General features: G+C 32.3%; 1 long non-coding RNA gene across 1 annotated transcript; it reads left to right on the top strand.

Annotated features, from left to right (window-relative positions):
- The first annotated feature begins 2,635 nt into the window (after window positions 1-2,635).
- Window positions 2,636-21,047, top strand: LOC140444702 (uncharacterized). The gene is made up of 3 exons (XR_011951322.1): window positions 2,636-2,760; window positions 13,916-14,131; window positions 20,223-21,047. It is a non-coding gene; the product is annotated as an uncharacterized lncRNA (long non-coding RNA).
- Window positions 21,048-21,351: the final 304 nt, after the last annotated feature.

Below are 21,351 nucleotides of genomic sequence, written 5' to 3'. Positions count from 1 at the left end.
TCACTACTGAGTTGTTTAGAATGGTTTGGTCATGGGCAGATCCAGGCCATCGTGCTGTTATATTTTGGAACAGACCATCAGCTGAGCATATTGCTTGAACGTTAATACTAAAGTATCCTTTTCTGTTCCTGTAAATTTCTGAATCATTTCCCCCTATCACAAAATAGTAACATTATAGTTATATGCAGTAGTTAAGTGACTTTTTAAATACACACTCTTACCAGGTGATGTTATTTTTATGTGAGTGCCATCAATGCATCCAACCACTCTTGGGAACCCTCTCATTTCATACCATTTATTCTGTTGCTCTCGAACTTCTTCTATATTATTCGGTAATTGAATGTAGCGAGGTCTCATTGATGCTATTAAGGGGGTAACCCGTTGGGCAATCCTACAAACAGATGATTTCGAAGGTCCAAAGATGTCACTTATACTTAATAAATGTCCTCCGGTGGCATATGCTCTTAGACAAATTAAAAACTGGTCCATCGGACTTAAACATTTATTTCTGAAACAAGCAAAACCTTCATTGTAAAGCCCTTTAAACTGATTCAATGTTAAATTTGCCTTACCTTGCACTAGTAAACTGCAATTGTCCTTCTATTTGTGATAATACTTCAAAAGCACTGTTTTTTGATAACCGAAATCTTTCAAAAAAATCTTTTTCAGTATATGTTTCAAAATAGCTTGTTCGTTTGACTTGCCTTGGGATTCTAACGACCATATTATCCACTTCATCTACTTCATCCACTACATTCAATTGATTTTCCATCTGATTGTACTCATCAAGCCCAAATAAATCCATCCCAGATCCATTTTTGCAAATATCACACACTATATTCTATATATACACAATAAACTATACACTTCGGTGGAATATATATATATACATATATATATATATATATATATATATATATATATATATATATATATATATATATATAAATAATCCTATCAATACTAAAATATCTACGTACACTGTATATACACTATCAACTATTATATACTACGTTTTACTATAAATTACGGTAGAATTTATAAAAAATAGGAATATAAAAATTAAATTAGATCAAAAAAATGCGAAAGTTAACATAACATCTACAGAATAAATTTAAATTTAACCTCACTTATATGTCAATATATGACAGATGAATGTGCTCCAAGTTAAAATTTTTGCTTAAGTCGTCATAGTAGCTGACTTGAGCTTAAGCAAAAATATTTATACTTAAGTAAATATTTTTAGTTGGTGGAACGAAAGTTAACGGACTTAAGTAAAAACTATTTCTTAAGATGAAATTTTCACTTAAATCACGTTGGTGGAACTGGGCGTAAGTGTATAAAAGAGCCGGCATATTCCGATAGGGATCTAGTCGTCGTATACTACTAGCCCGGATAGATATTGTTGGCCTGGTGGTGTTGCTACCACACTACTTTGAGTTTTATTATTATTCGACTAACTTAATATCTTCGAAGATGTCGAATAAAAGAAGACTTCATCCATTTTAGAAGATAAACCTTCGAAACACGATAACCCGCGTGTCGTCTACGAACCTTCCCTGTAAGTAAGACACTGCCTTTTTGAAAAAGAAAAGACATTGGTCTTAGAACTATTTTACGTTGTGTCGAACTGACCAAAGCGTTCTTTGGAACTCGCCACGGCAAAGAGCGAATAAAAGCCCCGACGAGGACTTGTAATTGCTTTTCCGATCAGGGTCGAGCTGCGATAACGCTTCGTCACCAGAAACCTTCTGCAAATAGTAACTATCGAAAATACTGTTTACGAAAGGTAGTGACACGAAACGACGGGCAGTAGGAAGAGTCGACACTGCCGACATTCTTGTGCCTCTCTCGAGGAGAGGAAACGCGGCTACACGAGGTGAGAAGGCCGGCATCTCTGTAGAACTTGAGGCATATACCACGCAACAGAATACTAACTCACGTATAAGCCATTGTAAGAAAAGGTCATAGTAAGAAAGTTCGATTAAAGTATTCTGATTGCCGGTGTCCCCTGTTCCGGTGCCGGAATCCCATTTAACTCCACGAACACGAGTATGGAACCAAAGAATTTAAGATCCTCCTCAAGAGCGGCGGTCGTAGAGCGTCCAGAGACCCCAGAGAACCTGGAGGACGCTACGACCGTACGACAAAAAAAGACGTAATGAGGTATGCACCGCATTGGCTACGTCGAGTTAAAGGTGCTCTCATCTTGTTAAGTTGATTAAAATTAAATTTAACAAACTGCCCCGTGTAACAACAAACCCTGGTCTCCCTAATGATCAATATTGTAGACAACATGAAATTAAACGATAACTGAGAGATAAAAGATGAGAATAAGATGACGAAAATTTATATAATAATATCAAAGACATATTATGTATTAATAATTATAATTTTTTGTAAAGAAATAAGTGATAAATACTGATAAAACATTATTTTATAGCCACAGAAAGTAAATTTTCATAGAATATGATTTTACGTGTATACAAATTTCCTTCTTATCATTTGTGCTCGATAATACCAACTAACCTCAAACCAAACTGCAAACCTTGCTAATTTAAAAATAATTTTATTGTGTAGTGAGTAGATGATTAAAAACTATGAAATTTTTAATTAAATTTTTAGTGATAGTAAGGTTGATTTCTCCTATTTTAAGTGACTGTTTGCAAACAACTGGTTATGGGGACTGGTCCGTGCTAGTAACAACCTACAGGGCTTACGGCATTGGAGCTAAATATAAAGATTTGCTTAATGTAACAGGTATTATTATTTAAATAAGATAAGTTTTGTCGAGTTTTAATTCAGTTTTTTGAGCGAAAAATTTAACAGCAACTAAAATATTTTGTAGTTTGCATTTTTTGATTTTCGATTAAACCATAAATTTACTAAAAACTTGTTCTTAATAGTATTTGATATTTAGTTGTCGAGCTTTCTAATTAATTGATTCTATATATCTACAAACCCATGCAATTTTCCTACAACTGAATCTATTGAAAACGTCCCCCTCCTTTCTATTAAGGTTATTTACCAGCAATTCCTGTCTATTGTGGGCTTCGTATTCGAGAGCTTTTTCTTTAGTTCTGGTTCAGTTTCTTATAGAGGGTGTTTTTTGCGAAATTAACATACATAAACAAAAAAAAAACAACAAGTCACCTGGATTAGACAACATTAGCGCAGAATTAATAAAGGAAGGCGGAGCCCCCTATTAAATGCGAGACACGAAATAATAGTGAACATATGGAATAATAAACAACTGCCACAAGACTGGAATACCGGAGTAATTATCCCACTACATAACAAGGGAGATCAGCTTCAATGTAAAAACTAACGGGCAATAACGCTGCTAACTGTGGCATATAAAATACTGTCAAATATTTTGTATGACAGATTGAGACCATATGCGGAACAAATAGTTGGGGGATATCAATGTGGTTTCTGCAGACAGAAGTCCACAATAGATCAGATCTTCGTCTTGAGGCAAATCTTGGAAAAGACAAGTGAATATAATATAGACACACATCATCTTTCCATTGATTTTGAGAGTGCCTATGATAGCATCCATCGAGAATTTCTGATCCATGCACTGAAAGAGTTTAATATTCCAAATCAACTCATTGATATAGTAAAAGAAACTCTTAAAGTACAAAGCAAAATTCGAATTCAAAACGCACTAACAGATACAATCCATGTGAGAACGGGTCTACGACAGGGAGATCCCCTATCCTGTATTCTATTCAACATCACATTAAAGAGTCAAAAATCAACACCAGAGGAACAATAATAACAAAAAGTGTACAAATATTGGCATTTGCAGATAATGTTGATATCATAGCTAGAAGCGAAAGAGATATGATAGAAGCATTTAATGCGATAGAAAGAGCGGCACAAAACAGTGGTCTAAACATTAACGAAATAAACACCAAATACATGAAGGTCAGCAAATCGACAGAGCAAAGAAACCTACAGAATTTGATAATAGGAGACTATAACATCGAAAGCGTGAAAAATTTTACATATCTAGGTTCACTATTTACCGCAGATAACAATGTCAGTGAAGAAGTTAAGAAAAGAATACATATCGCTAATAAAATATATAATGGACTAATTAAACATCTAAGATCTAACATCACAAGAAAAACCAAATGCAAAATATACAAGACCTTGATAAAACCGGTCCTTGTATATGGATCAGAGGCATGGACACTGTCGAAAAGCGATGAGAACCTATTAGGTACGTTTGAACGAAAAATCCTTAGACACATATATAAGGGGGTGAAAGAAAATGACATATGGCGCAGAAGATATAATTTTGAACTATACACAGCATACAATGAACCCGAGGTCATAACATCCATAAAGTTCGGACGTCTGCGCTGGATGGGCTATGTTAAACGGATGTTAGAGAGTGAAATCCAAAACATATAATGAGGCACCAGTAGGGAGAAGGTCAAAGGGAAGACCCAAACTTAGATACATGGAACAAGTGGAACAAGAGATGAACACACTTAAGATTATCCACTGGAAAAACAAAGCAAGGAATAGAACATAATGGCGGAAAATCCTAGAACAAGCCAGGACCCAGAAACCCAGAAAGGGTTGTCGAGCTACTGATAATGAGGATGATGAACAGAAAAAATAGGAGACTTAGGCAATCACAGAAACCCCATACTTAATGGGTAATACTTTATCAAAACAAGGATTTTGGGTGTTCTATTTATTTTTCGACTTTTAACCACACTGTATTTTTTTTATATCTGACACGCGAATACTCTTTAAGGTGTCCAATCAATTTATTAATGTATAATTATAAGAAATCAGGTCTGGATTAAAAAATTTTAGAAAAATATTTCGACTCAAAAACAACACCCGGTGCATTAGATTTTTTAAAAATGGATTCTTTATTTGGAAAGAGAATTTTTTTTATTAGAAAAAAAGTCGCGTGCACCAAAAGGTTATTAGAGACGGAACCAAATTAATATAAATGACAAAATTGAATAATTGTAGATTATAGAAAATGTTTAAATATCTTATATGTTTAATTATACTATCATAGGAACACGCCTGACCTAGAGCTTCTGCTAGAGAATTCGAAATATTGTAACGATGTCTTTCTTGTTTATATTTACCACAATTTATTAAAAAGTGTTCCACTATCAATCGAACGTTACACTGATCACATATGGGTGGGTTATTCTTTGTGAAAAGATAAGAGTGTGTTACCTTGATATGTTTAAAATAAGCTTTTTAAGTCACTGGAAACACACTTGTCTATAGGCTCCGAATAATTGCTTAAAATTGCCTGCAGTCCAGTCAGCTTCTTCGTTTCCCTTTATTCCGACGTGTGAGGGTACCCACAAAAATTGAACTCTTTTTCTATGTTGATGAGCTTAGGACAGTTGGTATTTTATTAACTTTTCAAAAGGATGTTTCGGAAAAATATGTTTTAATGATGATTAAGAAGATCATGACCAATTTGGTACCCAACCAGAACATTAGTATTGGTAGGAAAGAAATAGAACTCGTAAATAGATATAAATACCTGGGACATGAAATTATGATTGGCAGGGATAACCAGACTCATGAACTGAAGAGAAGAATCGGCCTTGGGTGGACAGCATTTGGAAAACTGAGAGAAACTTTTAAAAGTGAGCTGCCCACATGCCTAAAGAGAAAGGTATTTATCAGTGCGTCCTCCCAGTCTTGACGTACAAAGCAGAAACACTTAGCTTAACAAAAGCAGCAGCTACCAAACTGAGAGTCACGCAGAGAAGAATGGAGCGGTCCATGTTAGGAATAACTCTGCGAGACAGAATAACCAACGAAGACATCAGGAGAAGAACCGGAGTGACTGACATCATCGAGAAGATAGCCAGACTAAAATGGAGATGGGCAGGACACATAGCCAGAATGACAGATGGGCGATGGACAAAGAGGTTATTGGAATGGAGGCCAAGGGAAGACAAGAGAAGCGTCGGTCGACCACCTACAAGATGGACTGACGATTTAAGAAGACTCAATAAAAACTGGATGAGAGCGGCGCAAGATAGACGGGGTTGGAAACATGAGGAAGAGGCCTATGTTCAGCAGTGGACTCTTGAGGCTTAATGATGATGATGATGATGAAGGGAATCTGTTATGATCAGGGCTTTTGTGAAGGTAAGCCCGTTAAAAAGTTTCACAGCACGGTATATAGCGTAGAGCTCATCTGAATATGCGCTATATACTGGGGGTAGACGAAAAAGAATATTGTTTCCTAAGGAAATGGATTGATGCCCCCACTCCGTCTTCGGACTTGGATGCATCTATATAGATTTTGTAGTAGTCGGAGTACTTTTCTAAGAGGGCTTCGAACTTTAGCCGAATAAGAGAATTGTTTGTACTGAATTTATCGAAATAAGCCAGAGATCTATCACAGATTGGTAGATCGATCAGCTAAGGCTCAGGGTATTTAATATCTGAGGAGAAAACATCCGGAAAATTAGTGTTTAAATTTTGTAGTATGGATTTAATTCTTTCGTAATATGGTTTTTTTAGTATAGCGAATATCTTGGAATTTGTTTATATATTTATTTGTAAAAGTATTTTGATTTATTGGTTTTAAAATGTTACATGCGACTGAGGCTGCATATGATAGGGCAAGGAACATGCGGTGGTGATGTAGCGGTTGTTCTCGTAAAAGAGCATAAATGCTGGGTACCGGGGAAGTTGGAAAAGCCCCTATAATTAATCTAAGACTTTTATTATGAATGACATTTATTGATTTAAGAAGAGGTTAATTAGCAATGAAATAGGAAATTGCTCCATAATCTAGCTTAGAACGTATTAAAGATTTATGCAAAAGAAGTAGAGTGGATTGGTCTGAGTAACAGTTTTTGTTACAAAGAGATTTTAACACATTTAATCTTTTATTTCAGGAAAGGATAAGTTGTGAGATGTGATCTTACCATGTAAGCTTTGAATCAAAGATTAAATCCAAGAATTTGTGATGATCTCTAAACTCCAGCTGCTTCTCATAGATTCTCAGGGTTGGCGGTTGTGGCAAGGAGCTTAAAGAGAATACAGCTCCTATTGATTTTTCTATTGAAAATTAAAAACCTGTAAGGTGGGACCAATTTTCGAGAGTATCTAAAAAGTTTTGAAGAATTGAGGACATTAAGGAAATATTTTTGCCTTTAATATATAACCACTATGCGTCAGCTTATAAATCGGGCTTGTAAAGGTGCTTGAATATTTTTGATTATATCATTTATTACCACTAGAAATAATGTTGTACTGAGCATGGATCCTTGGGTTGTACCATTATCCAAACGATAAATATTTGAAAAAATATTATTTATTTTTACTTAAAAAGGTCTGATATTGAAAAAGTTTTGGATGAAGATAAAGACAAGGCAGTAACCTTGAATATTCTAGTTATGAAGTTGTCTCAAAATGTTGCACTTCCAAGATTTATTAAATGCACGTTCTAAATGAAAAAATATAGCAACTCATTTTTTTTTGTAGCAAAAGCTTCATGTATCTCACTTTCCAAGTCTAAAATGTTGTCTGTGGTTAACCGATCTTTTCTAAAGCCATGTTGCTCGGAGATTAATAAATTGGAATTTTCCAAAACATATAAGAGTCTAGAGTTAACAATATTTTTTTAGTAATTTGCACGTTGTCGATGTCAGAGAAACGGGTCGGTATGATTCTGGGTCATATTTAGGTTTTTCAGTTTTAGGAGAGGAATGACTATTATATATTTTAGCCAAATATTATATTATAGCCAAATTTTGTTAAATATGTTTAAGAGATACATTATGGCTGAAACAGGAAGATATTTCAGAAATGCTGAAGGAATACCATCAGGTCCAGGACTACAATCTTCAGGTTAAGAAGAGTTGAGTTTATCTCTTGAAAGTAGATAGGATGGTTTAAGGAATTATTTTGAATTATTTTGAACTTTTAATGGATGTACAGGATTTTGTTCGGCGAATTCTTTGACTTTAAGAAAATTGGCTGTATACTGTTGATTCGATAAGTGGCTTTGATAGATTCTCCCAAAAATGTTTGCAATATCACTGCTTGATGTTATGAAATTACTATTTTCTTTTAAACCCTTGAAATTGTGTGAAGTGTGTAGACCAGATATTTTTTTAACGTTGTTCCAGACATCAAAGAGAGGGGTATTGCTATTAATTTCCGATACGTAATTACTCCATGAAAATGATTTAGCAGTTTTGACAGTTAGCTGGACCCTTGCTTTTAGCACATAATTGAGTTAGTATCGTCTGTTATTTTCAAAGTGGAAATATTAGTATCAATATAATCGGAGAATTTTCGATTATATTGATAGAGCATCTCAACTGAGGTAATGAGCTAAATTTTGATCACAGAGAGTTAAATCAATGCATAATGAATACCCTTTTGAAATATTGAATCCCGTCATTAAGAAAATTTATATTAGGTTGATCTAAGATATCGACAATACTTGTGCCTCTGGCAGATGTGTGATCTGACCCCCATATTATGTTGTAAGCAGTAAAGTCGCCTAGAATTATACGAGGACGTGGCAATTGCTCTAATAACCTTCAAAGGCTTTCAAAATTTACTTGTAGTTGAGATTCTGACAGCGACAGCCTTCAAATCACTAACTATTGGAATTTGCACCGCCTCGATGGATTTGTTTACTAGCATCGCTACACCACCGCTTACACGACTTGGATCTGTACGGTATTTGCGAAATAAGTGAAAAGTTTAGAGTTGTACAATTGATTGGTCTTTAAGTTTGTCACCTGTAAACCAATAATATCTGGAGAATATGGATTTGAGTTTTGGGAACAGATTTTGTAATGAAAGTGCCGAATCTGTAGGGGGAGAAAAGATTTCACCAAAACTGCGTTTTATGGAGGTACTTGCATTGGCGCAAGTATTTTTTTTCCTAAGTTAATGGCACTGGCAAAGCCAAAAGGCCAGTCATGGGCGCAAGTATTATCAGAGTCTTCAGTAGTATCTTAAAAATTAGAAAAGAAACATCGAAAATTTGCCGAAAAATACCTATTATCCAAACTAAAGTAATTATTCAAAATGAACAGGGTATTGTTTTTGGGTAGCAATATTTTTCTAATATCTTTTAATTCGGACCTAGATTTCTTATAATTATAAATAAATTAATCGTTTAAATACCTTAAAGAATATGCGTGCCAAATATAAAGACAATATACAGTATAGTTAAAAAGTTATGAACCAAATAAGAAATTGGCAAAATAGAAAAAACACTCACTATTTTTATTATTGATAAAGTAAGATTAGCTAAATACGCCAATTTTAAGATCGCCTAAGTGTCCCTTTTTTACAATTAACGTATGTTACTTTACTAAACGTATGTTACTTTACTACCCTTTACCCTATATTCCTGAGCCACAATTTTTTTTTCGTCCTATAAATGTTTCAATTTTTTCCTTAATAATTAGTTCGTATTCCTCGTGGTGCATTATATGCCCGAGATATGAGGTTTTAATAACTTTAACAATCTTCAAGAGATGTGGGCGAGTATTTATCCTTGAAAACACTTCTACGTTGGTTGTTCTTGTGGTCCAACTTATTCGCAACATTCTTCTAAACTGCCATATTTATAAATATATAAAGCCACAAGTAACCAAGACTGGGATGCCTACAGGTATAAGCTAACGCTATACTATGAAGAAATTCGCAAAGCTAAAAGGAATTCATGGAAAGACTTTTGCGAGGAGATTACAGATATCCCGGCATGTTCTCGGATCCATAAAGTCCTGGCAAAGGATGGTGCTACAACCAAAGAAGTAGGTTTCCTAATGAAAGCTAATGACTAGACTTCGGCAAATATGCAAATAAAAATGTAGAAAATATGCGCATAAATATGCACGTGTTTACCCGAAAATATGCAAATATTTTACAAAATATGCATACAAATAAATAAAAAAATCGTAAAATAGTAACAATTTTATTTAAAAAAAAAAGTGTACATAACTAAATATTTCCTACTATTCATTAAGATTTACATTTATTTTAAGTAACTACATCATTTTTAAGTATGAATAAACTTATTTAGAATTATGGTAACAATAAATGACCAAGTGGTGTTCAAAATTTTCTAACAAAAACTTGTGGCTTCTGTCTGAGTACATATATTTATATATGGAAAAACTTCGTTCAACATCAACTGATGTAACGGGAGCATTTTTCAAACTAACCAAAACATTTGGTTCTAAATTAATTGTTTCCGAAATATTTCCAGCTAGAACACTGACTACTTCAGAAAGAATATGGTAACCTTTATTTTTTTCCATAGTAGCTTCAAATTTTTTTAAAATATCTTTTCCAATATTACCTCTAACGTTCCGACAACATGACGCAAATTCTTTTATTAATGCTGTACTTTCGAACAATGACAGTTTTGGTGATTCTAACTGAGTAATTGTTTTTTGAACAAAACTAAAATTTGATTTTATAAATAAAAGTTCTTGTTGAAGCAAGTTACTCTGAAAAGTTTGTTTAGAATCCAAAAGAGATTGGGAAATTTCATCTGTTAACGTATCAATTATGTTCTTTATTTTAACAAAATGATCTGCATAAAAATTAGCTGCTTCTAACCATGTTCCCCATCGCGTTAAAGTAGGTTGTGGTGGAAGAGGAATGTTAGGTAGCATTTCTTTATAAAGTTGAATTCTTATAGGAGATTTAAGAAATACTTTTTTGACACTGGATATCATGGTATTTACAAGAGGAAACTTTTTTCGTATTTCCTCTGCAACTCTGTTTAATCCATGCGCTACACAAGTAACATGTATTAAATCTGGGAAAAATATTTTTAAATTTTGTCCTGCTTTCACCATATAAGGAGCAGCATCCGATAAAATAAGCAGTAATTTATTAGAAGGAATAGTTGTCGGAAGAAAAAAAGTTGCTAATGTTTCTTGTATAAAACGCGAAATTGTTAAAGCATTTGTTTTCTCAAGTTGCTGGCATGAAATAAGATGAGATTTTGGTAAGGTATCTTCTTTAAGAACACCAATCAATAAATGAGCAATATACTTTCCTAAGGAATCAGTGGTTTCGTCTACAGATATGTAAAAATAATTATCTGCAATTTCTTCCTTAATATTAATTAACACCGACGAGTATAGCCCGTTCACATTATTTCTTCTTAGAGACCGATCACTTGGAACATTAAGTTTGCAATATTTTTTTAGAAACGAACTAAAATTTACATTTGCTAATTTTGAAAGCGGTATGTTTGCAGACACTAATGCACGACACAAGTCTTCATTAAAAGTTTCTTGCTCATCTAATTTTTTTGAAGTAGATTGGAAACATTTAGCCATTGAAGTTTGATGTTTTCCTCCTATTTTTCCTTTTTTTTTGGATTGTGTGAAGCAGTTCTCACATGTTGGTCTATCTGAAATTTCTTCTCACATGCTATCTATAAATAAAAATAAAAACCTTTATTTTAACCCAACCTTTAAAATATAAAAATATACAAGGTGTTTTTGGTTAATCAAATAACTGGTTTGGAAAAAAAAACACTCGCTAAGTGTTTTAAATGCAGTATTAATCCACAAATTAGTTTTTGTTACTAACCATTAGTACATCATATAACTTATTTTAAAATTCAACAAAAGTTTTTTTTTTGTTAATTCAATTACAATAAAAATAATTGTGTTTTAGAATAGCTGACTTCATAAAAAAAAGTAAAGGTGAAAAATTTTTCTAAATACACACCATTGTATTGTACCATGGACAATTTTTTCTCACTAAAAGAAGCTATTTTTCATTTAAAAACAACCTACGAGTACTAAATTTCAAGTAAATACGTTTATTGGTTTTAAAGTTATTGTTGTTATTAACTAAAAGAATTTAATTTTTTTTTAATTTTAACACCCTGTATCTCGAAAAGTAAATAAGTTTGACCCCTCATTAACTATATCGTTTTGTTCAATTTTTCGAGAAGTATCTACAGTCAAACGTTGTAAGTGTCATTTGGAAACACCCTGTATGTATGAAATATTAGATATTTAATAGAAAATATTAGATACTTACAATTTTGCCACAGACAGAACAGTAGATTTTTCCCATATCCATAGACAGCTCTTTATAAGGTTTAATCCAAGTTGAAGCACTGGTTGTTTTAGGCATTATAAAATCACAATCTTCCTTTTTGTTACGCACAACGAGTGTTTACGCTTTGAATATCAAAACAAAAATGATTTACAAATCTGAGCATCAAATTAGAAATGTTTAGGTACCTAATTCAATAAACTGGGAGATTTTGGAAAATCCCTAAATTAGGAACAAAACTATTAGCCGTTTACCTGCTGTTAAGATACAATAAATTGTAGATAGATTTGGGGATTAGATCATAAAATGCAAATGAGCGAACCCTTAGCGATTATCCAATAACTGAATGCCTCAGTGACCGAGACTTTCTAAGAATGTTGAGGGCTACTTAAATTGATCTTCTTTGAAATTGTAAATGTTTTGTACCTGTAGAGATTACGTACTTAGATCATTTCTTGATTAAAATGACTACAAAATTTTATACAAGAATTGAAATAAATTGGTATGTTTAAAAATTTTCAAATACAGTATAAAAATCTGAACTTTTATGCACTTTATGCAAACTTTTATACAAATATGCCAAAATATGAAATATTTGCATAAAATATGCACAATATGCAAAATATGCAATATGCATATTTGCCGAAGTCTACTAATGACAAATTTACGGACACCAAAGAACGGAAAGAAGTGGGTAGCTCACAAATCTCTGGAATGGTGGAGGTATTCACCAGGACAAAGACAGGCGAAACAGTTCATTACACAACATTCGCCAAACTTTACGACAGACCTAATAAGCAAAGACAGGAAAACAGTCAAAGCCATAGTAGATCTTCTAACAGGGCACTGTAAGCTGAATAGGCACTTGAAGCTTATGGGATTATCAGATGATGACCTGTGTAGATTCTGTCACCTCGAAGCAGAAATAGCAGAGCACATTTTATGTCATTGTGACAGTCTGGTAAATGTGCGGTTCTTTGCATTAGGAGAAAAAAATCTACCGGCAAATAGCTACGTGGAAGGTACAGTCGCGAAGCTATTAGACTTTCTAAAATGGGTCAGGCTAGAGAATGTTATCTAGGACTAAAGGACCACAATAGATGTAAAAAGGTCGCAGTGAAATAGGCCAAAAAACCACCTCTCTAAATATTTCAAATGAGTTTAACTTATATGTTATATCTATCCCAGTATGTTTTTCTGGTCTCTGTTCATTTCAATTCTTCTCCGGATTTCCTTTGAATGGTCTAATTAGCAATTAATTTCTCTACCCAGGTATATATATTTTTGAACCGTTTGCAGACTGTATTCACAATAACATTAAGATTGTTATGGACTTTAGTTGATGAACTTAAGTTTCAGCTGAACACTAACGTTTTTGTTATTTATTTTCTGCTATGATCACCATATCATCTGTATACCTTATGTTATTTATCAACATGTCATTGTTTCTTGCTTCATCTGGACGTTTGTCTAACGAAGATCAAACTGTATATTTAGTAAATACATGAATAATTTAGTGCTATCATTGTTTGTTCGAATGAAGCCACTGTGATTCCAATACGTATTAAATATGATAGTCCTAGCAAAGTCCGTTCAACCCCATGGGTTAGAGAATTTCTATGAATTTTTTATGCTTCGATCAAAAGCTTTTTTGTAATCAACAAAGCAGGTGTATAGATTGGGATCACCAGACTCCCTGGTGATGGCGGTATGGCAGTTGATAGAACGTTGGGAATCCCTGCTATAGACACTTCGAACTGTTTATTCAAGACTGTGTCTGGCTTATTGTAACATAATCGGTCCACATTTTTTAGACAAAATAATATTATTTTTGTTTCAGATGGAATTTACACATATTGCCATATAAGAGATAGCTGTGATGTTAATATAGATCCGATTATGAATTTAAATAAGAAATTTTATCAAATTACCTTTAAACAGCTAGTTCGAGAGTACATGAAACAATATAATTTGGCATTTACTTTTGTATTTACCTTACCCTTAAATAACTATACAACTCCTTTAATTCCAACTGACGTCAAAGACTTTGATAAAGGTAATGTAATTAATATTTTTATAATACAATAAAACGACGATATTGATGTTCTTCATCGTTGTTATTGTTTTCCTGCATATATATATATATATATATATATATATATATATATATATATATATATATATATATATTGTTATGATGTGTTTTTTGTTTGAATGATGAGCAATGAGTATTTTAATAATATAGGGTTTTTATCGCGGTTCTCAAAGAATTAGTTTGTAAGTACTTTTTTAAATTATCTTTATTATAACTATTATGAAACACACATATATATCTAACCTAGCCAATGTAAATTTAAAATAAACTATCTTTAAATTGATGTTCTTATAAAACTAATTAAATTCTATAGACAATGTTAAATTTAAACAAACTATCTTCAAAATTGAAATTGTTATAACACTAACTAAATTATATTAACAAAATTTTGTACCTTTCTTTCACTGAATGCCTAAATGAACTGTTTTCCACTATATAGATTCTAATCACCACTGAATGTCTTCGTACTTCAGTTATCCTTGTTTTTTGTGAAATTACTTTTTCCAATTATCAGCTTCTACCAATTTAAGATATAGTTTTCTTCACCAGCATTTATACACCACCAACCAAACCAGCAAACAGCATTTATATTTATTCTTCTTTTCAATATACCAATATCCAATTATTATAAGTTGATTTATACTAATCTCCAATCATAATATAATTTTAATTCCTTCCAATGTCCATCCAATATTCTTCTAATATACTTTTATAATCTTCAATAATTATTTGTGTATAATTATAAATGTGCATTAAATGTATGCATAATTTTTAATCTTCATTTAACTCACTATATTAAACAATTGGACTATCTCCAACTAACTTTCATATTTCTTATTAAACTGCTTGACTGACTTACTAAAACTGTGAACAATTGACTTCACTAACTAATCTACTAACTTTCATAATAAACTGCTTGACTTCTGACTAAAAACTTTCTGACTGCTTGACTTCAGACTAAAAACTGCCATCTTGAATCCAAATCACGGGTATTTATATCCTTTTGGATATTCCAGAACCATCTGGTAAGAGATCATGTTCCATTCGTTCTATTAACTTCTATATAGATGTTCTCGAAAAAATATCTGTTCGATCCACCGCCATAATCATTATTCCAGAATGTTCCAACATAAACACAGGTCAAATTCTGCACTCTGGAGAATTCGGTCATGTTCCATTGATAATTTTGTTGACATTTAGGCTTTTCAGATCAGAATAAACATTCAAATTAGTAACTAACACTCTAATTTAATAAAATACACATTTCAAACAATATATTATTATAACCCCACTTTATATTCGTATTATGATTAATTTCTATCTGTCAATTCGAGAGTATTTTTGGTTGCCTAGGCACATGGCTCACTTACATATATTTACAACATTAAAATACAACCTTTTACACTTATTATATGCTAATTTATTAAAAATACCCTCACATAAATATATTTTTATTAAATTCTCTAGTATATAACTTATTTAAAACAACCAAATATCTAATATTATGTAGTATATAACTTATAAATTATTTTCTATAAACCCTAATCGTATCAATATATATATATATATATATATATATATATATATATATATATATATATATATATATATATATATATATATATATATATATATAAGTTATAAATTCTCAACGCGGTTCTTCCCGAGAACTCAGTAATTTTCATTCATCTGACCGCGGAAACTTATCCGAACATATATATGTATATATATATATATATACATGTCTTTATCATATGTGGTTGTTCCATCATAATTTTTAATATGCGCTGCCCTCTGTTTTGCTCATTGCTACCTTCCTTTTATTTCTTGAAGTTATACTTCTATACGCGCGTTCGACGTTGGAAATTTGTACGGGAGTGAATCGGCAAAATCATTACATAAGTAAGATATAGGTAAGAGAAAGACAGAAAATATATTTTCTCTCTCTCTTTCTCTCTGGAGAATGTATGACCGAGAACTGTTTTGAAATACATTACTGTTATGTCTAATTAGCAAATTTTTTGCGTGTCTTGTTCATAAGCTGGTATATGTGAGTTCGAATCCCAATACTAATTTTCTTTTTTGTTTTTGAAATATTTAAAAACCCCATGTTAATCTTATTAAATATATGTAATATACGCAAATACGCAAAAATGGGAAATTTTAAAATAAAATGAAAATTTACAACATAATCCGAGTTGTTGGTTTTTTATTTTTATCTTCAACAAACATTTTTTGAAGTTATACTTCTATACGCGCATTCGACGTTGAAAATTTATACAGGAGTAAATCGGCAAAATCATTACATAATATGTAAGATATAGTAAAGAGAGAGACAGAAGATAAATTTTCTCTCTCTTTCTCTCCCGAGAATAAAAATGTTCCTTTTGTAAATATATTTAATATTTAATAATATTACTATTATTTTTTTATTATTGTTATTATCATGGTAAATTAAACATATGCGTAAGTAAGTTATGTATATTGTCATTTTTAAATACTTATGAATATTGCATTTTAATTTGTATTGTACTATTATATTGAATTATGTTGCAGTGTATTGTATTGTATTTTTATATTAATAACAAAATAAACAATGAATTTTACTGCAGAGTATGTGTAAAAATTTTTTTTTTGCATTCATCTCCTTTCATACATATATGAAAATAAAAATATACATTTTCATCAAAATATTGATTCAATCCTTTATTTACTATACTCCTATTACAGGTCAAATGTTGTTTATATACAGCAAACGATGCACCATACACCTATATACCTAATTCTGTTTCTCTTTCTGCTTTCTCTTACCTATAGCATTACATATGTAATGATTGTGCAGATTGACTCCAATATAAATTTGTAACGGCGAACGCGTGTATAAAAGTATAACTTCTACCGGCAGTCCCACTGGACTGCCACACCCGTTTTTTTTAGAGATTATTTTCATCCATCAGTAAAAATATATTTATAATTAGGCCAGTATCTGTTTTTCATTTCATTGAAATTTGTCTGATTGATGTTCGATACTTTTCCTTAATTTTCAAAATAATAAGTACATATTTCCTGACAAAATATATTTTTGAGTGTAAAAACTAGTATCAGAGAATGTTGATGGGTATAAAGTATGCTGTAATGACGGCTATTTTTTTGAAACTTTCTACTATAAGGCGAGTTTAATTAGAATGCCAATATCATCATCATCATTCTGGCTTTACAGCCTTGCGTAGGTCCTAGCCTCCTCAAGAATTTCTCTCCAGTCGTCCCTATCCATCGCCTCTCTCCGCCAAGCACGTATTGCCATACTTCTCAAGTCTTCATCGATGTTATCAAAGAATCTTGTTCTGGGTCTTCCTTCTCTTCTCTGACCAATGGGTCTATCAATGAGCGTCTTTCTAGCTGGGTAATTTTGCTCCATCCGCATTACATGCCCTATTTACCTCAGACGTGCTATCTTAATATGTTTTACGATATCAGGTTCCTGGTATATATTCTATAAAGTTCGAAGTTGTACCGTCTTCTCCACACTCCATTGTCATTCACTGCTCCATAGATTCACCTAGTACTTTTCTTTTAAAACATCCTAAAATTTACTACTTAAAGAGCAACATATTTCAAGTCGGGCAAAGAAATATGTTGCTCTTTAAGTAGTAAATTTTTATCCAATGTCATCGACCTAGAGTCACATTAGAATTTAAATTTGGAACAATGTAAAACCATATATTGATGTCACAGCTAAAATTTTAGTGTTAGCTTCAATTACAAAAGAAAGCACTGAAGATGATCTGATCTAGATCCAAAACGTCACGTTATGCTACTGTATAAATTTTGACGACACTTTTTAAAAGTTTTAATATGTTTTATACCTAAATACAAATGTGAAGTGTTTTACTTCTGTATGTATTTTGTTCTTCGTTTTACAATAAATCCCACCCCATCTATGTGTTGGCTTTCATTGCAGCTATAATATATGGAATAGATTCTCTTGTAAAGAGTGCCAGTTCTCATCCACCGCATTTCCTGAAGTACTAAAACATCTACTTTGTATGTGTTCACTATGTCTAGTAAAGATGTGAGTGCTCCAGTTCGGTACAGGGTTCGGGTATTCCATGTTCCTAATCTCAGTTCCATTTTTCGTTTGCACAGTCGTCGTAACATATGTTTTTTTACAGGAAGAGGTTGTCAGCCTCCAGCCCAACTCATAACCTGGAGGACCAGGGACTCTTCTGTTAGGGTTGTCATACCTTAGTCTGTTTTGGTTCGCGGTTGGTTTTTTTTATTTCCCAGCTACCCACCAATCCTATGACCCGTTAGGGCATTCCTCTATCCACCACCTGGGGATGCATCCGATAGGACACAGACAGCTCCCCACGGTTGTTGTTGATTGAAGGTGTAATAAAGGCATATTCTTAGGTATTTATTATGTAATGCTTCAATTTTGTTTAAACGAGTATCAGTTGCAGTTCTGACAGATGTTTCTGTTTCTAGAGGATATACAGGTATTGGTTTTAGACTCAGAAATGGGAAGTTCAAAGTCATCTAATCCTTTCGGTATTTTGATAAATTTAGTGCTAATATTCTTTATACATTTGTTCTCTGTTTTTTCACTGGTGTATACAACGACTCATCAACGTATTAAAAAATTTAAGATTTTTGTGAAATAATGTTGTCCAAATCCATTGTATAGAGACTGTAAAGGATTGGACTCGTAAATACTTTCTTGTGGTAAACCAAATCTGTTGATTTTTAAAGCTGAAATTTGTTGATTGATTTTTTAAGAAAATAATCGATTTGAGTAAGCTAATCTAATGAAATCGGCGAAAGAGGTTGGTAGACCAACATTGATGAGCTTCTCATCCTTATAAGTTGTATCCTAGAACTAGACCTTACCATATGCTAAAGTTATATCCAAAAATGTGGCTTAAGTTTTTGAGTAAATCCCAAGTATACATCATTTACTAGTATTGTAATTTTTCATATTAACGTGTTTCATGAACTTTAGTTCTTTTAGTTCAATACTGGAAAGGACTATGGCTTGATCTTTCGTTGGATCCTTAATTATATTGACAATGTGTTATAATGTTATTTGAAGTCATTGATTAATGTCGAAGACGCAAGAAACTTATCATGGGTTCAAAAACTGGTGTGGATCCTAAACCAAAACTTATTTATTTCTATTCTTTCGGTATTTTCTAGGCTATTTTATTATTAATTTAGTTATTATGAGGAGGTTTTCGGTTCTCACGTCACGTTTGTCATGATGAAAGTGGCACTATAGATTTTATTAATTAATTTGTTTCTTTAGTTCCACATCTTTTCACTGCCGAAGTTCGTTAAGTACTTAGTATTTAACTAGGTATACTTGGAACTATTTAAATGGAACTGTTAAAAATACTTTAAAAATAATAAATATTAACTATTTTTTGGGAGAGTTCTAGATATATTTAAAAGTAATAGAAGAATTCCAGTAGTTGGCTGTATAACATAGTTAAAAAACTTATACAGAAGCAAGAACTTCAAAATTTGTGTATTGATATAAAAACTTTTTTATTAAAACTTGTTAAAACTGTCGTCCCAAAATTAGAGATGCATAAGGTTTTCGATCTGAATCGGATCGAAATTTAAGACCAACTCCAGTTGGTCTGTGTCGTTTGAACTGACAGTGTACCACGTGTTCCAGTTGAGCAAGGAAACATGTTGCTCTTTAAGTATTAACATTTACAACCATTGTCATCGACCTAGGGTCGCATTATATTTTAAGTTTAAATATGTAAACCATATATTGATGTCTCCACTGCAATTTTAGTGTTAGCTACAATTACTAACAAATGCACTGAGGATGATTTGATTCAGATCGAAAACTTTATGGATCTCTAGTTTTTGGAAGACACTTTTAACAAGTTTTAATAAAAAAGTTTTTATACCAATACACAAATTTTGAAGTTTTTACTTCTGTATTAGCTAAATAGATTTGTATTCTGACTGACAGTTATTTTACAACCTCATAAGATAAATTATTTGCCTAAAGTAACTAAAATGTGATATTTTTTAGGTTACGGTATAAACAAGATATACGGTATTTTTTTTATGGAATACTGAACAAGACGAAGGTTCTTTCTGTTATGACGGTTCTGCCACGGAGTCTGTTCTAAGCACGAACCAATCAGTTCGTTATCTAACATTTCTGAACCCAAATGTTAAGATGACAATACAGCTGAGTGAGACAAAAGTGGTTTCTTCATGGAATACGAACGTAGACTATGTTTTTGTTAATAATGGAACTTATTCTTGTACTGGTCTTATATCATCTTCACACCTTGCATCTGTTCTAATTTTAATTTTGCCCCCAACTCCGCCACTCTGTAATATTGAATCAGAAGAATTTGTGCATAATGCAATAACACCCACCGAAATATATTATAACGGAAAAATAGATTTGACTAATATTATAATAATTAATTTGTCTTGTTTGGTGGTTGGACTCCTTATAATAATATACTGTACACGAAGACATGAAATTGCTGCTTACTTTTGCAATTGCTGTAGAAAAAACCAACCCGAGGCTAGTCGATCTTCATTTCCCAAACGAATAAGGAATAATGATCAAATGGACAGGGAACCTAATGTGCAACCTTTGGAACTACATGTTTATTCCGTACCAGAGACTAGACAGCCAAAGTTTTATGATCTTCAGGGAAATAGAATTACCGTAAAAACTAATGAACAAAACCAAAGTGAAACTCGTTATGATTATGCATATTCACATAAAAATCCTTTGAACAGACTAGAGGGAAATGATTCAAATACAACAAAGAAAAATTGAACCTTTTCTGTTTCAATTGAGGAAGTCGTTCATAAATTACTTTTAAACTATCAAATACAATACACCTTCAACTGACATGCTCATTACATTATTTTTGTTTCATAATCAAACTATTTGTAATCTTGTATTTTAAACTAAATATATGTATTATACTAGATTTAGATTAGTTTGTGTATTATTTAATCTCTGTTCTAGTATATTTTTTCTAGTCATCATCATCATCATTCAATCTTCGCTAATCCACTGCTGGACATAGATCTCCCTCATAATTTTCCATCTATTTCGATCTTGTGCCTCTTGCATTCAACTCTTATGACAATGTTTTAGATTGTCAGTCCAACGTGTTGGTGGACGACCT

This window comes from Diabrotica undecimpunctata, chromosome 6, assembly GCF_040954645.1.
Source record: "Diabrotica undecimpunctata isolate CICGRU chromosome 6, icDiaUnde3, whole genome shotgun sequence".
NCBI classification, from domain to species: Eukaryota; Metazoa; Arthropoda; class Insecta; order Coleoptera; family Chrysomelidae; genus Diabrotica; species Diabrotica undecimpunctata.
The sequence above is the reverse complement of the archived record's forward strand: the minus strand, read 5'-3'. Positions and strand labels throughout refer to the sequence as shown.